The sequence below is a fragment of the Megalobrama amblycephala genome, linkage group LG13, assembly GCF_018812025.1.
Source record: "Megalobrama amblycephala isolate DHTTF-2021 linkage group LG13, ASM1881202v1, whole genome shotgun sequence".
NCBI lineage: Eukaryota > Metazoa > Chordata > Actinopteri > Cypriniformes > Xenocyprididae > Megalobrama > Megalobrama amblycephala.
In genome coordinates this window covers 35,310,324-35,324,560 of record NC_063056.1, presented here as the reverse complement: position 1 = coordinate 35,324,560, position 14,237 = coordinate 35,310,324, and the positions used below count along the sequence as shown (strand labels likewise).

Genomic DNA, 14,237 nt, shown 5'->3' with positions numbered 1-14,237 from the left:
CAACTTAAGCAAATAGTTGGCATTCTGGACCCTGGCAGGTCTACAACATCTCTAAAGAAGATGGATTCAGAGAGTGACCTAAAACTCTTTGAAGAATCCATCAAAGATGTTGATGTCAAGTTGATGTCAAGTTGATCTTATTTCAATTGTTTTCACATTTAGGTCCAGCAACTGTCCAGGGTTGGTGGATATTCTGTTCGAGACTGTCAACAAAGTTATGAAGAGGTATGTATTTCCCTCGAATTGTGTAATCCTGTATAATATTTCAGAAAAATATATCTTGATTACCACCATAATTAACCCAGCCATTTATATTACTTCAAGTCAGGATTTAATCTGTCACACATCACTTGTTCAGAAGTTTTAATATGTCTGTACTGGCTCAGACAGTCAGCCAGACTGAAAACAAGAAATCAAAACATAATTTCAGTATAAGCAATGAATGATATTCATTACTTGTCACCAAAACCTATGGATGAGGATATAGTTCATAGCACTTGTTACATGATAGATGAGTAGTTGTGAAAGTGTATGTTTAACATTGCCATTTCTAAGGTGAAGTAATCTTAAATTTCTTTCACAGAATGATGACAAATGTTCTAATGGCGAAATTCAATATGAGGGGTGGTGGCCAGCTTGAAAAAAAGCAGTTTAAAGCCACACCTTTATATGACGTTATTCAAGGTAATTTGGGGAATGTGTCAATATAAAATAAAATGTATTGTTCCTTGTATATTGATGTAAATTTTATTGATACGCTTTATCTATTCAGGGGACATCACAGCTCACCTGTCTTTATCAGAAATGTTCATGTTCACTTTCTCACAGTTACACACCTAGTTAAGGGTCTTTCTCAAGGGCACCACAGTGGTATTGAAGATGGAGAGGGGGCAAATGCTGTTTTCCACCAACTAATCTAACAACAATTTAAAGCAGAATATGTTTTATACAATAAAATAAAATGTAATCCATGTTGATTACCTTTTTCTAATGTTTCATTCATGATTCATTCATCTTGTTCCAAGTTTTTTTTTATTATTATTTTAGCTGTAGACCATAAAGATATTTTGAAAATAAGTGCATGTCATTTACCTCAAATTTTTCATTTTATTTATTTTAAAAATAAATATATTCTCTCCCCTTAGATGCTGTGAAGAGGTGGAGCCCAAATACTACCGACACCGAAATAGATGCAGCAATGGCAGAACATCTGAAGCATGCTCCAGGAAGAGCTGGGGGTGGAGGATACAAAAAATAAGCCAAACTGTTGTAATGTGTTTAAGGGATAGTTCACCCAAAAATGAAAATGTTCATTTTCTCAACCTCATGTTTCAAACCTGTATAACTTTCTAATTTCTGCTGAACACAAAGATATTTGGAAGAATGTAACCAAGCAGATCTTGCCACCTTAACTATCATAATAATTTTTTCTATAATGGTTGTTAATGGGTTGTGAGATTTGCTTGGTTACAAACATTCTTCCAAATATATTTGTGTTTAGCAGAACATAGAAAGGTATAGAGGTTTGAAACATGAGGGTGAGTAAATAACAGAATTTTCATTTTTGGGTGAACTATCCCTTTATATAATTCAGTATTTTATACTTGTTGTTTTAACCCTCAGGTGCTCCACATTCAGGAATCACACTGGTGTTCTTCGCGGTCAAAAGTGACCGGAGCCCTAAAATTTAATTTTTTTATCCCTCAGCAAAACCAATGTCATTTATTTTTGTTCAATAATATTTTTACTTTTTTATTTTGTATTTTGAGAGAATTTCATGATATTAATTAATATTTATGCAATAATTATGATCAATTTTTCCCATTGAAAATAATACAAAAATTATTTTTCCTAATATTTTTTCACTATTTTTTAAATACTGCTGTATTTCAGTTTATTTCAGGGTCTTGGCTTTTTAAATTTTTTTTTTTTTTTACATTTTTTTAGCGCCCCCTGCTGGCAGCATATAGCAATTATGTGCATTAATGCCCTGTGAACACTAGATGTCTTCATAGAGCTGTACTGAAAGAAATGTGAATCCCAAGTGAATCCCTGGACATATTTTCCTAATTTTTTTAGGTTGAGGATATGAATATATATTAAGACAATCTCAAAGACTATTTCTTATCAAGTTTTAGATATATTTTTGTAAGAAATATTGAATCAAAGTGTTAGTGTTTGATTTATGATTACAGTCAAACCTAAACATTGTGTTAGAAAGAGAACACAAAGAAGCATTTTGTTACCCATTTTTTTATTTAGAGTTCATAAAAAAATGCCACGTGCAAAAAAAAAAAAAAAAATTCTCAGAACGATGCAAAGGAACAAGCCTGTACTTCCAGATGCACATTTCATGTGTGTCTGTGTATAGTGTGTATGATGTGTGTAAGTGTTTGTTTTTGTTTTTGTGTGTGAGTGGGTGTGTCTATATCACACTCTTGATGTTTTAAAGTGTCATCCCTTTACAGCTGTGTACTTTTTTTTCAGAATTGTGGCCGATTTGTAGATTGTACACACCAAAATTCTTTGAATTTTTGTGTTTTTGGCAATTTCCTATTGATTTCCTATGGTCGGTCATTTTTTACGACCGCTTAGACTTTTCCAATCATGCCCTTATTTTTTTTTCTGTGTTCGCACACCAATTGACATAAAAGTCACCAAGTTTCAACCCATTTTGATGAAGCTACAGTTTTTTAAATATTCAAAATTAAGATTTTTATTATTATTTTATATTGTACCAAAGGAATATCATGTGTGTGTGTGTGTGTGTGTGTGTGTGTGTGTGTGTGTGTGTGCATGAGAGTGGGTGTGTTTATTCCACTCTTGATGTTTTAGAGTGTCACTTCTTCAATGCTGTGGGCTTTTTCTGCATTATAACTGAATTATTGAATAGATTTCACATATTATTAAAACTTTTCTCTGTGTTACAGACAGTGGTCTATAGGGTGTGTGTGTGTGTGTAAGTGTGTGTGTGTGCGCTTGTGTGTGAGTGGGTGTGTCTAAATCACACTTTTGATGTTTTAGAGTGTCACTTCAATTCTGTGAGCTTTTCCTGCATTATAACTGAATTATTGAATAGATTTCACATATTATTAAAACTTTTCTTTGTGTTACAGACAGTGGTCTATAGGGGGTGTGTGTGTGTGTAAGTGTGTGTGTGTGCGCTTGTGTGTGAGTGGGTGTGTCTAAATCACACTTTTGATGTTTTAGAGTGTCACTTCTTCAATTCTGTGAGCTTTTCCTGCATTATAACTTAATTATTGAATAGATTTCACATATTATTAAAACTTTTCTCTGTGTTACAGACAGTGGTCTATAGGGGGTGTGTGTGTGTGTAAGTGTGTGTGTGTGTGCGCTTGTGTGTGAGTGGGTGTGTCTAAATCACACTCTTGATGTTCTAAAGTGTCACCCCTTTACTGCTGTGTACTTTTTTTCAGAATCGTGGCCGATTTGTAGATTGTACAGACAGAAATTCATGAAAAATTTTTTTTTTTTGTAAATTTCCCATTCATTCTCTATGGGCCGGTCATTTTTGACCGAAGAACACCAGTGTTACTATTTTTTTCACGACCACTTAGCATGCTCGAATCATGTCGTCAATTTTTTTGTGTGTTCACACCCCAAATGCCACAAAAGTCCCCAAGTTTCGTAACGTTCCGATGAAGCAGTGATTTTTAATAATTCAAAACGCAAAATTCTTCGGTCAGAAATGACCGAAGAGCACCTGAGGGTTGGTTAACAGATGCTAAACCGTTCCAAAAAATAAAATGTGCTAAATCAGAATATGCTTCTTTTTTGCTTATCTCCACAAATAATGTGTTCTTGTTTGTGATGTACACGTGATTTTTTTATGTACTGGTCTGACTGGACCGATTTTTAACCTTTTGTCAAGTTAAACCTCAAGACGTAATTAATTGCCTTTCACGATGTTACACAGTGGGTGTGTGATTATTTTATAATCAGGCTTATATATACACTTAAAATATCCAGCAACACATTTACACGTCTAGAAGATGACGCAGTTACACGTCCAGAAGACGACGCATTTAGACGTTCATGGACCTGCAGAAAAGATGTGCAGTTCACGTCCAGAAGACGTCAAAGACTTCCGAACGACCGACCGACCGATGGAACGTCAAACCGAACGTCTATCCGAACGTCTTGTACTTTGAGCGTCTAACTGAGCGTGACGACCTGACGTGACGCCAGCGTCTTGAAATTAACTGGTTTTTAACCATGTAAGGTGCCAAGCTGATGTGTAAAGACTATAAATGTACATTACAGGCATGAAAGTATGTGTTTTACTAGCATATAACTGTAAAAAACATCCTAGTCTTAATTTGATCCGTACAATCATGTTAACTGTTAGCTTTATTGCCTACTGTACAATATAGCCTATACCAGTCCATCAGACCTCTTTATCCTACTTCCCAGGAAATCTACAGAATACCAATCAGGTAATGTGCTCCAGGACAGCCTTTAGTGTGGGCTGTTAAACTAAACTCTGCTGGTCGTGTCCCTGCAGGAACTAAATTGTATAGCCTTGCTTTATACACCTTTTTCCACCAGTTACTTTAAAAAATAATAATTAGTTATAGTAGTTACTTCTCACAAATAGTAGCTGAGTTAGTAACTAAGTTACTTCATTCTCAATTACCAGGGAAAGTAACTATTGGGTTACTTTTTAATTTTCTTTTTTCAAATATGTCAAATAACTTGGATGCCCTAATATTAAATATGTTAAATGAATGAAATGGACACTAAATAGAATAAAATATTTTTATAAAACATTGTACCTAATCTACACTATTTTAATGTTGCTGTGGGGCAACGTGAGAGACAACTATCAAATTCAATATATTATTGTAAATATTATCATTACTATGGAACAATAAAACACAATAGATGGTTTAGAACTTTTAATATTTATTGCACAGGCTACAACTGGCCAACAAATAAGTCTAAAAATAAATTATGCTTGATCCTTCTTGACTTATGATCCGCTCTTATTCACGACATGAAATTTATCTGTACTGTAGGCTACTGTTGGTAGCCATTAAAGAAAACGTATTTCACATTTATGTTTAAATAGGCCTATTATAATGTTATTTTTTAATTTCATCTATTTGATAATAAAGACTATAAATGGACATTATAGGCACTAAATAAAGATATTTTATACCTAAATACTAAATCCTGGACATTACAGGCAATACACATCTAAAACAACACTAACACAAACATATTTCTTTCCTGAATCCATGTGCTCCTCCATTGTTTTAGTTTCAAAAAGCAGACTGTCCACAGATATTCTATATTCTTAATTTGACCTATATTATCATTCTAACTTGTTGTTATTGTTAATTTTATTTCCTGCTGCAATGTTCACAGTCCATGCAAGACACTCTAAATTAATAAATTGTTAATTATTGTAATTGCCTATATAGTATATCATCAGAATCTCTTTATCCTTTTTCCCATGAAATCAACAGAATATTCAGTTGATATCATGTGAAGCCTCAGGAGAGCCTTTAAAATGTTTTTGAATGAAAGTTTAACATTACAGTTCCTTTAGTGGACAGTTGCTCTTACCCTCTTTCCTTCATCTCAGTTGAATGAGATTTGGTGACAAAATTATCTTTAATTATCTGTAAAATTATCTGTCTACACACACAAATAAAAACTAGGATTGATTTGGTTGATTAAAGGTAGGCTATGTAGCCTACCCGAGCTCAAAAGTCAATATTGAGGCATGCCTTTTAGAAAATATATTGTCTATATAACTTATACTTTACATTCTGTAGAAGTGTGTTGCTGTGTTTTTATTTTATTATCAGACATGAAAAATACATACTAGGCTATCATAAAAGCAATTTCTCATTCTCTTGAAAAAAAAAATGAAAATTCTTTGGTACAGTCATGCAATTGATTGTGTGTCTGCTGTTTCCTAATTCATCAATTGTCATTTAGATTAAATATGATATTTGTTCCCTGATGAATAGTTTTACTCCTTAAAACATTAGTTCCTTGCATGAGTCATTTAATGCAAAATGGTTGAACTAGTTGCCATAAACTGTCAAGTGTCAAGCATATTTTCTATACATTTCTATTAGACTTTTTTTAATGTGTCATGAATTGAAGAATTGCAGAGGTGAATTTTGAATTTTACAAATGAAGGGAAATGTAAGGGGCTAGATCCGAACACGATAGACAGTCACTTTTTAAAATGAAATATCAAAAGGATAAACAACAGACTTTATTTCCACAGCCTTGAGTTTTTGAACTGATCTCTTGAATAAATGATACAATGATACATAAAATACATTTTATCAGACACTTGTCGCCACCTAGCGAAATATCATATATTTATTTCATGTAACACGTTCCTACACGTGCTTACGTGTTGTTAACGCGTTCCTATGGCGATCGGTCGGAAGTGCGAGTAACCGATCGTCTTCCCAACGTGTTGTTTACGTGTAAAGACACGTTGTAACACGTTTGTGCTTTTCTTACCTTAATTTAACTCATGATTCGATTGTATCCTTTTCCACACGCTTGGACGGCTAATTTGGAAAAGAACGAGACATTCCACGAACATTTTCTCCATCTCCCATTAAAAGTTTTAGGAACAGACTTCTATTTTCGAAATGCTAAAGCTACGCCTAAATTAAATAAGCTATTGATATATTGCATAAAATATCCTGACCATTTAAATCAGATATATACTTATACTTACATCTACTTCTTACATCTACACACATCGGAATTCGACCTCGTCTTTTGTAAACAGTAGCCTAAAGTTTGATTTGATTGGCCAAAAACTTTTACAATTTATTTTTTTTCATTCTAATTTGTTACAGAGCAGTGACTTGATCATATTATTTAACTTATAGAAATAGAATAGCTGCAAGATTCCTTAATGCTTATTATCAAATTATTGAGACCCTAACCCTATTTATTTATAATTAGGCCTATAAAACAATTATAAATTAATTATAAAATACTGCCCCTGCAACAACAACAATTTCTTCTTTCTTTTATTTTTAATCAGTAGGCCTATTTGATGTGACCATACTTTGTTTTTAGAACCACACCAATTTGACTACATAAAAATAGACATGTCAAGCTTTCTATAGATATATTTCTCATGTCTGTGAGTCAAGCAGACTATACTGAGTCTCGGTTCATTTAGCCTATAAGTCGCGCTCCAGTTCATGCACCAGTGATCGCGCCCGCGCCTGTCATGATTATATTGTCTACTTTATTTGCTTCTTATTTATTAAATCTAGGCAATTGGTTGATGAAACATTGATTTAAATTAAGATACATTTTTTACAAAACGAAATTCACTTTAAGAAAGGCTTTCTACAAAACAAAACTTAAAGAAGTGGTCAAAATCATGTCTGACCCACTTCATGACTCCCGATATATTGGCATCATATGATGCATCTTACTCATGCTGTTCACTTTTCATTATCAAATAGATGAAATTAAAAAATAACATTATAATAGGCCTATTTAAACATAAATGTGAAATACGTTTTCTTTAATGGCTACCAACAGTAGCCTACAGTACAGATAAATTTCATGTCGTGAATAAGAGCGGATCATAAGTCAAGAAGGATCAAGCATAATTTATTTTTAGACTTATTTGTTGGCCAGTTGTAGCCTGTGCAATAAATATTAAAAGTTCTAAACCATCTATTGTGTTTTATTGTTCCATAGTAATGATAATATTTACAATAATATATTGAATTTGATAGTTGTCTCTCACGTTGCCCCACAGCAACATTAAAATAGTGTAGATTAGGTACAATGTTTTATAAAAATATTTTATTCTATTTAGTGTCCATTTCATTCATTTAACATATTTAATATTAGGGCATCCAAGTTATTTGACATATTTGAAAAAAGAAAATTAAAAAGTAACCCAATAGTTACTTTCCCTGGTAATTGAGAATGAAGTAACTTAGTTACTAACTCAGCTACTATTTGTGAGAAGTAACTACTATAACTAATTATTATTTTTTAAAGTAACTGGTGGAAAAAGGTGTATAAAGCAAGGCTATACAATTTAGTTCCTGCAGGGACACGACCAGCAGAGTTTAGTTTAACAGCCCACACTAAAGGCTGTCCTGGAGCACATTACCTGATTGGTATTCTGTAGATTTCCTGGGAAGTAGGATAAAGAGGTCTGATGGACTGGTATAGGCTATATTGTACAGTAGGCAATAAAGCTAACAGTTAACATGATTGTACGGATCAAATTAAGACTAGGATGTTTTTTACAGTTATATGCTAGTAAAACACATACTTTCATGCCTGTAATGTACATTTATAGTCTTTACACATCAGCTTGGCACCTTACATGGTTAAAAACCAGTTAATTTCAAGACGCGTCACGTCAGGTCGTCACGTGGGTCGACACGCTCAGTTAGACGTTCAAAGTACAAGACGTTCAGATAGACGTTCGGTTTGACGTTCGATCGGTCGGTCGGTCGTTCGGAAGCTTGATTTTGGCACTGATCCCGCGCCATAGTCAGTCTCGTCGCCGAATGGAACATTTGGAGCGCCATAAAAACTGTGCGTCTTTACATGTACTAATGTAACGCGACGACAACTGACGCCTTAACACGACCAGAATGTATGGAAGGCCAAAAGGGCCAAATACACGTGAATTTTAACACGTCAACAACACGTTAAATACGTGTATTTCACGCCTATTTAACGCGTTAAATACGCGTGAAAAATCAACGCGTTAAATACGTGTATTTGACGCGTACTTCACGCGTAAAATACACGTTAAATACGCGTATTTAACGCGTGAAATACGCGTGAAAAATCAACGCGTTAAGTACATGTATTTGACGTGTATTTCACGCGTAAAATACACGTTAAATACGCGTGAAATACGCGTTAAAAATCTGTTTGAACGGGTCAGTGTCATTGGCTGCTGAGAACTTGGGTCAAACCATTTCTGTGAGCTTAAGGGGGTGTACCATTCATTTACTAGGATGCCACCATTTAACATGCTAGATCAGCTTATTCTGCTCTTTTATTTGGTCATTTTTGTATAATCTATAGAAATAATATATTTAAACTGTCGTTTAATGAAAAAATAGATTTAATTTTTCCACATATGCATTTTTATTATTATTATTTTTTATTTTTTTACAACGCCCTTACTTTTACTGACAATAAAATGCAGCATTATAAGCTCACTGAATGTGAGTATGCTCTCTCTCATATGACCTGCAAAGTTTTTTCTCTGGTGTGTGTTGGGGTGGGACACATAGGCTAACTGAAGAAGATTGGTGTATGACTTGAGTTGATAGACCTGCTGCAAAGTTTTGTTCTAAAGAAATAGTGCAGTTTAGTCATACACAAATATAATTTTAAACTGATAATAATGTACAATGCTCCCTCTGTGTTGTGTCAGAACATGGTGCGGAGCGCAAGCTCAAACCTATGTGACATACTGGATCAAAACTATGTGAAATAAATTATTTCTAGTCGACTAGTAGTAGTTCATTTAAGCCATTAGTGACTAATCACATTTAAATTTATTTAATTTATTAAATACTGGAGAGAATAAACCATATCTGTGGAGTCTTGGGTACTAGATATAGTACCCAAGCGCAAGCATAAACCTTGCATTAAGAACCGGCAAAAGTAATGATTATGAAAGTGACAAAAAAAAAACAGCAAGGAGACATTTTAATTGTTTATTAATAAACTAATGTTTTCTGAATCAGTGTCGGCTGCAAAGATGTTGACATTGCTGACTCTCATCATCTCCGCAGAGATGCACATTTCATTCCATTAGGCCTACACAATCAGAGTAGCCTATTGAATTATTTCGTTTAAAAGTAGACATTTCACGCTTTCTGTATATTTCTCATGTATGTGAGGCAAGCAGCCTATATGCTGAGTTTCGGTTCATTTAGCCTATAAGGCGCGCTCCAGTTCACCTGCGAGTGATCGCGCCCGCGCCTCCATGTCAGGATGATATTGTCAGACATATTTGCTTCTTATTTATTAAATCCAGGCAATTGGTTGATGAAACATTGATTAAAGTTAAGATACAATTTTTACAAAACGAAATTCACTTAAGTTTTGTTTTGTAGAAAGCCTTTCTTTAAAGTGAATTTCGTTTTCTAAAAATTGTATCTTAATTTTAATCAATGTTTCATCAACCAATTGCCTGGATGTAATAAGTAAGAAGCAAATATAGTAGAAAATATAATCATGACATGTGCCAGCGCGATCACTGGCGTGTGAACTGGAACGCTTACATAAATGAACCGAAACTCAGCGTATAGGCTGCTTGCCTCACATACACGAGAAATATCTCTATAGAAAGCATGAAATATCTACTTTAACGAAAACGAAATAATTGAAAACGAAAAGAAATAGGCTTCTCTGTTTATGTAGAATAAACCGAATGGAATGCTCATTCTCTCTCTAAGCGCGTCCATGAGGAGACGATAAGAGTCAATGTCAATTTCATCTTTGCAGCCGACACTGATTTAGAAAACATTACTTTATTAATAAACAATTAAAATGTCTCCTTGCTGTTTTGGTCACATTCATAAGACCAATATCGATTCCCAGGCTATATGCCTTTTTCAGTTGACGAATAAACAGTAGCTACATAGTGCGTCTCCCACCCAATAAATCGCAATATGGCTTAAAGCTTTGTGTTGCTTTTGATATGGAACAAAGTCTCAGATTTAAAATTCTGTCCATTTCATTAAAAAATTCAAGCAATAAATACCGTTTTGGCGCTCTTTATTGTAGCGTAATATATCGTTGTAGATTCTGGGTACTTGCATGTGCGTTATCAAACACATAGTAAAAGATTCGTGCCAGTTTCATTTTTGTTCTGGATCCAGTACTCTGTTGCTACATTGGAGCGCACTCGCCACCAACTGAACAGGGGTGTGAATTAGTTACAATTTACAATAGATCACCCTCAGTGTAATCTGTCAATGTGACGGACGGCCTTCAGATTTTTCCGTCAATGTTAAAAAAATTCCGTCAATGACGGATAATTTTCGGTTAACGCGACCTCTGATGTATATATATATATATATATATATGTATAGCTTAAAGAAATCGTGTTTAGCTCTACCTCCTCCAGAAGAACATTAATTTAATCTTTTTGAAAGGTAGCTTTATTTATTTATTTATTTATTTATTCTAATCCACATCAGGTGACGATTAGGTTAAACGTTAAAGGACACTTGAGAAATGGACAGCGACTCTTAAGTAGCACGTAGAGCGCGTTCATGTTAAGGGCATTTTTGGGAAATGCACGTGGAAATGCAGCGAGCGTTCGTAACCTCGCTCATAGAAAGCGCTCTTAAGAGCTAAGATACATCATAGAGCCCTGGAGCGCGCCTTATAGCTAAATGAACCGAAACTGCGTATGGGCTGCTTGATATATATGTGTGTGTGTGTGTGTGTGACGAGCAGGGCGGGCGAGGGAACGGCGCGAGGCCGGTGACGCAAGTGATAATGAGTTTCACCTGTGAAGCGCACCGGCCTTGAGTCCCTCACGGAGGAGCTCCGGAAGCATAAAAGGAGGAGCGACGACATTGAAGATTGAGAGAGGACCAGGCCTGGATATTATTTTATGTTTTATTATGTTTGTGTGGCCGGCAGACGTCCGCAAGGGTCTGCCGGTATTTTACTTTCGTTTTGTTGTTTGGTTATTTTATTATTAAAATTTATGTTGAATGTTCGCCGGTTCCCGCCTCCTTCTTCCCGTATATACGAACTACGTTACAATATATATATAAATGTCTACTTTTAAACGAAATAATTTAAAGCGAAAAGAAATAGGCTACTCTCTGATTATGTAGGCCTAATCCGAATGAAATGTGCATCTCTGCGGAGATGATGAGAGTCAGCAATGTCAATTTTTGCAGCCGACACTGATTCAGAAAACATTAGTTTATTAGTAAACAATTAAAATGTCTCCTTTCTGTTTTTTGCCACTTTCATAATCATTACTTTTGCCAGTTCTTAATGCAAGGTTTATGCTTGCGCTAGCCTACTATATCTATACCCAAGACTCCACAGATATGGTTTATTCTCTCCAGTATTTAAGAAATTAAATGAATTTAAATGTGATTAGTCACTATTGGCTTAAATGAACTACTACTATTCGACTAGAAATAACTTATTTCACATAGTTTTGATACAGTATGTCACAAAGGTTTGAGCTTGCGCTCCGCACCATGTTCTGACACAAACACAGAGAGAGCATCTACATTATTATCAGTTTAAAATTATATTACTAACCTGCACTATTTCTTTAGAACAAAACTGTGCAGCAGGTCTATCATCTCTAGTCACACACTTCAGTTAGCCTATGTGTCCCCACCCCAACACACACCTGAGAAAAAACTTTGCAGGTCATATGAGAGCATACTCACATTTAGTGAGCTTACAATGCTGCATTTTATTGTCAGTAAAGGTAAGGGCGTTGTAAAAAGAAAAAAAGGCATAAGTGGGAAAATTAAATCTATTTTTTCATTAAACGGCAATTTAAATATATTATTTCTAAAGATTATACAAAAATAACCAAATAAAAAGGCAGAATAAGCTGATCTAGCATGTTAAATCCCAGCTAACAAAAAAAAGGTCCCCAGAACGTCCCCTGAATGGCCTCTGCGAACGTCCCCCGAACGTCCATGTGTAGGGTCCTCTGGCTGTCCCGGGGACGTCCGCAAAGACGTCCTCCGGACGTTCACGGGGGACGTTCACAGGACGTTCAGCGGCCATTCGGGACGTTTAGGGGACTTTCGATTAAGTCCTCTTATTGTTTTTTTATTTTACTTCTAGGTTAACAAAAGAACACAAACACGTTGTAAGGAGAAAAATACATTTATTTATTTATAATAAATGAGCAGTTTCATAATTGTTGTGCTCTTTCCGTGTGTGTGTGTGTGTGTGTGTGTGTGTGTGTGTTATGCAGTTGTGCACGCGCGTCTCTCGTTGTCAGCTGTGGTAGTCCGATGGCAGTTTTTTCGATGGCTTCTAACCTAAAACGACAAAATGAACACATTCAATAATGTTTCAGGTATCGTTTGTCTATTAAGAAACATTTGTTACTGACAATTTGGATTCGTGAGACCAAGATTAGCGTACATTTGAAAATAGGCCGTAACGGTCAGCCGCGACGGACAACAACTTCAGCAAACGTTTGTAAATGTAATCTTGTCATATAATTTAAACTTTACAAGATAAACAGTGGTTATGGTAGCTAATGTCTGCTAAACTAAAATTTAAAAATACCTTTTCGACCGACGAAAGAGAAAACTCAAGGCCTCATCTGAGAAAATCACCGGCAGGACCGTTAACTGTCGACGCAGCCGAGCGTTGCCATGGATACATGCGCGTAACCTAAAGAATGACGTCACTCGATCGTCACTTGCTTGTATCTCACAGTGTGGCTATATTACACTTTTTGCCACATGCTATACCTTTCTTATGTGTAAAAATTAAAGTAATTTTTTAAAATAACTTTTCTTTAATAAAACCATGTTTGACAGGTATTATGGGTATAGGAATTGTCTTACCTGTGTTATTTTCCAATTTCTTTGCCAGCAAAGTGCTTTTCCATTCTTCATCTTTTCTTTGGCTGCATTCATCAGTTGAAGTCAATAACATTATTTTAGAGCTCCAGTTCAGGGTGATTGGGACACTTTTTACCATTGAGATGACTTGGATAAAATGTCCCATTCTTATATTATCCCACATCTTATATTCAGTAGCCTACTATTGGGGGGCATCATGATTTTGATGTTTAAAATGATAACTGCTGAAAGCACACATGATCTGATGACATCTTTAATTAGTTAGTAGTAGGTTGAAGTTACTGCTTCATTTTACAATGAATGGGTCATTCTACAGAAAAGTCAACTTTTCTGTCCCTTTACAGAAATATTACACTTGAAAACACTTTTTTTTTTATATTGAAATTTTTTTTTTTTTAATATTTTAATATGAAACAATATTTGAACAATTAAACCTTCTTGCGCATCAATTTGGCAGTATTTGTTTTTTAATTATAAAAATTCCAAACAGCACAGAAGTGCTTGTCCCCACAGTCATGTGGTAAAGTGCTTTATTTTGAGCTCAGCAACAGGGTTTAAATACAATAATGTATGCATAACTGTCAAATATATTATGTAAATGACATAAAAAAACAAAAACAAATGCTGAAT

The 14,237-nt window shown here is 34.9% G+C and overlaps 1 long non-coding RNA gene across 2 annotated transcripts; it reads right to left on the bottom strand.

The window, feature by feature from the left end:
* Positions 1–12,878: 12,878 nt before the first annotated feature.
* Positions 12,879–13,991, bottom strand: LOC125243576. Of its 2 annotated transcripts, XR_007179065.1 has the most exons (3): positions 13,590–13,991; positions 13,306–13,413; positions 12,879–13,052 (listed from the first exon to the last, which is right to left on the bottom strand). It is a non-coding gene; the product is annotated as an uncharacterized LOC125243576 (long non-coding RNA). The 2 variants fall into 2 exon arrangements; XR_007179064.1 differs by lacking the exon at positions 13,590–13,991 and having other exon boundaries at positions 13,306–13,559.
* Positions 13,992–14,237: the final 246 nt, after the last annotated feature.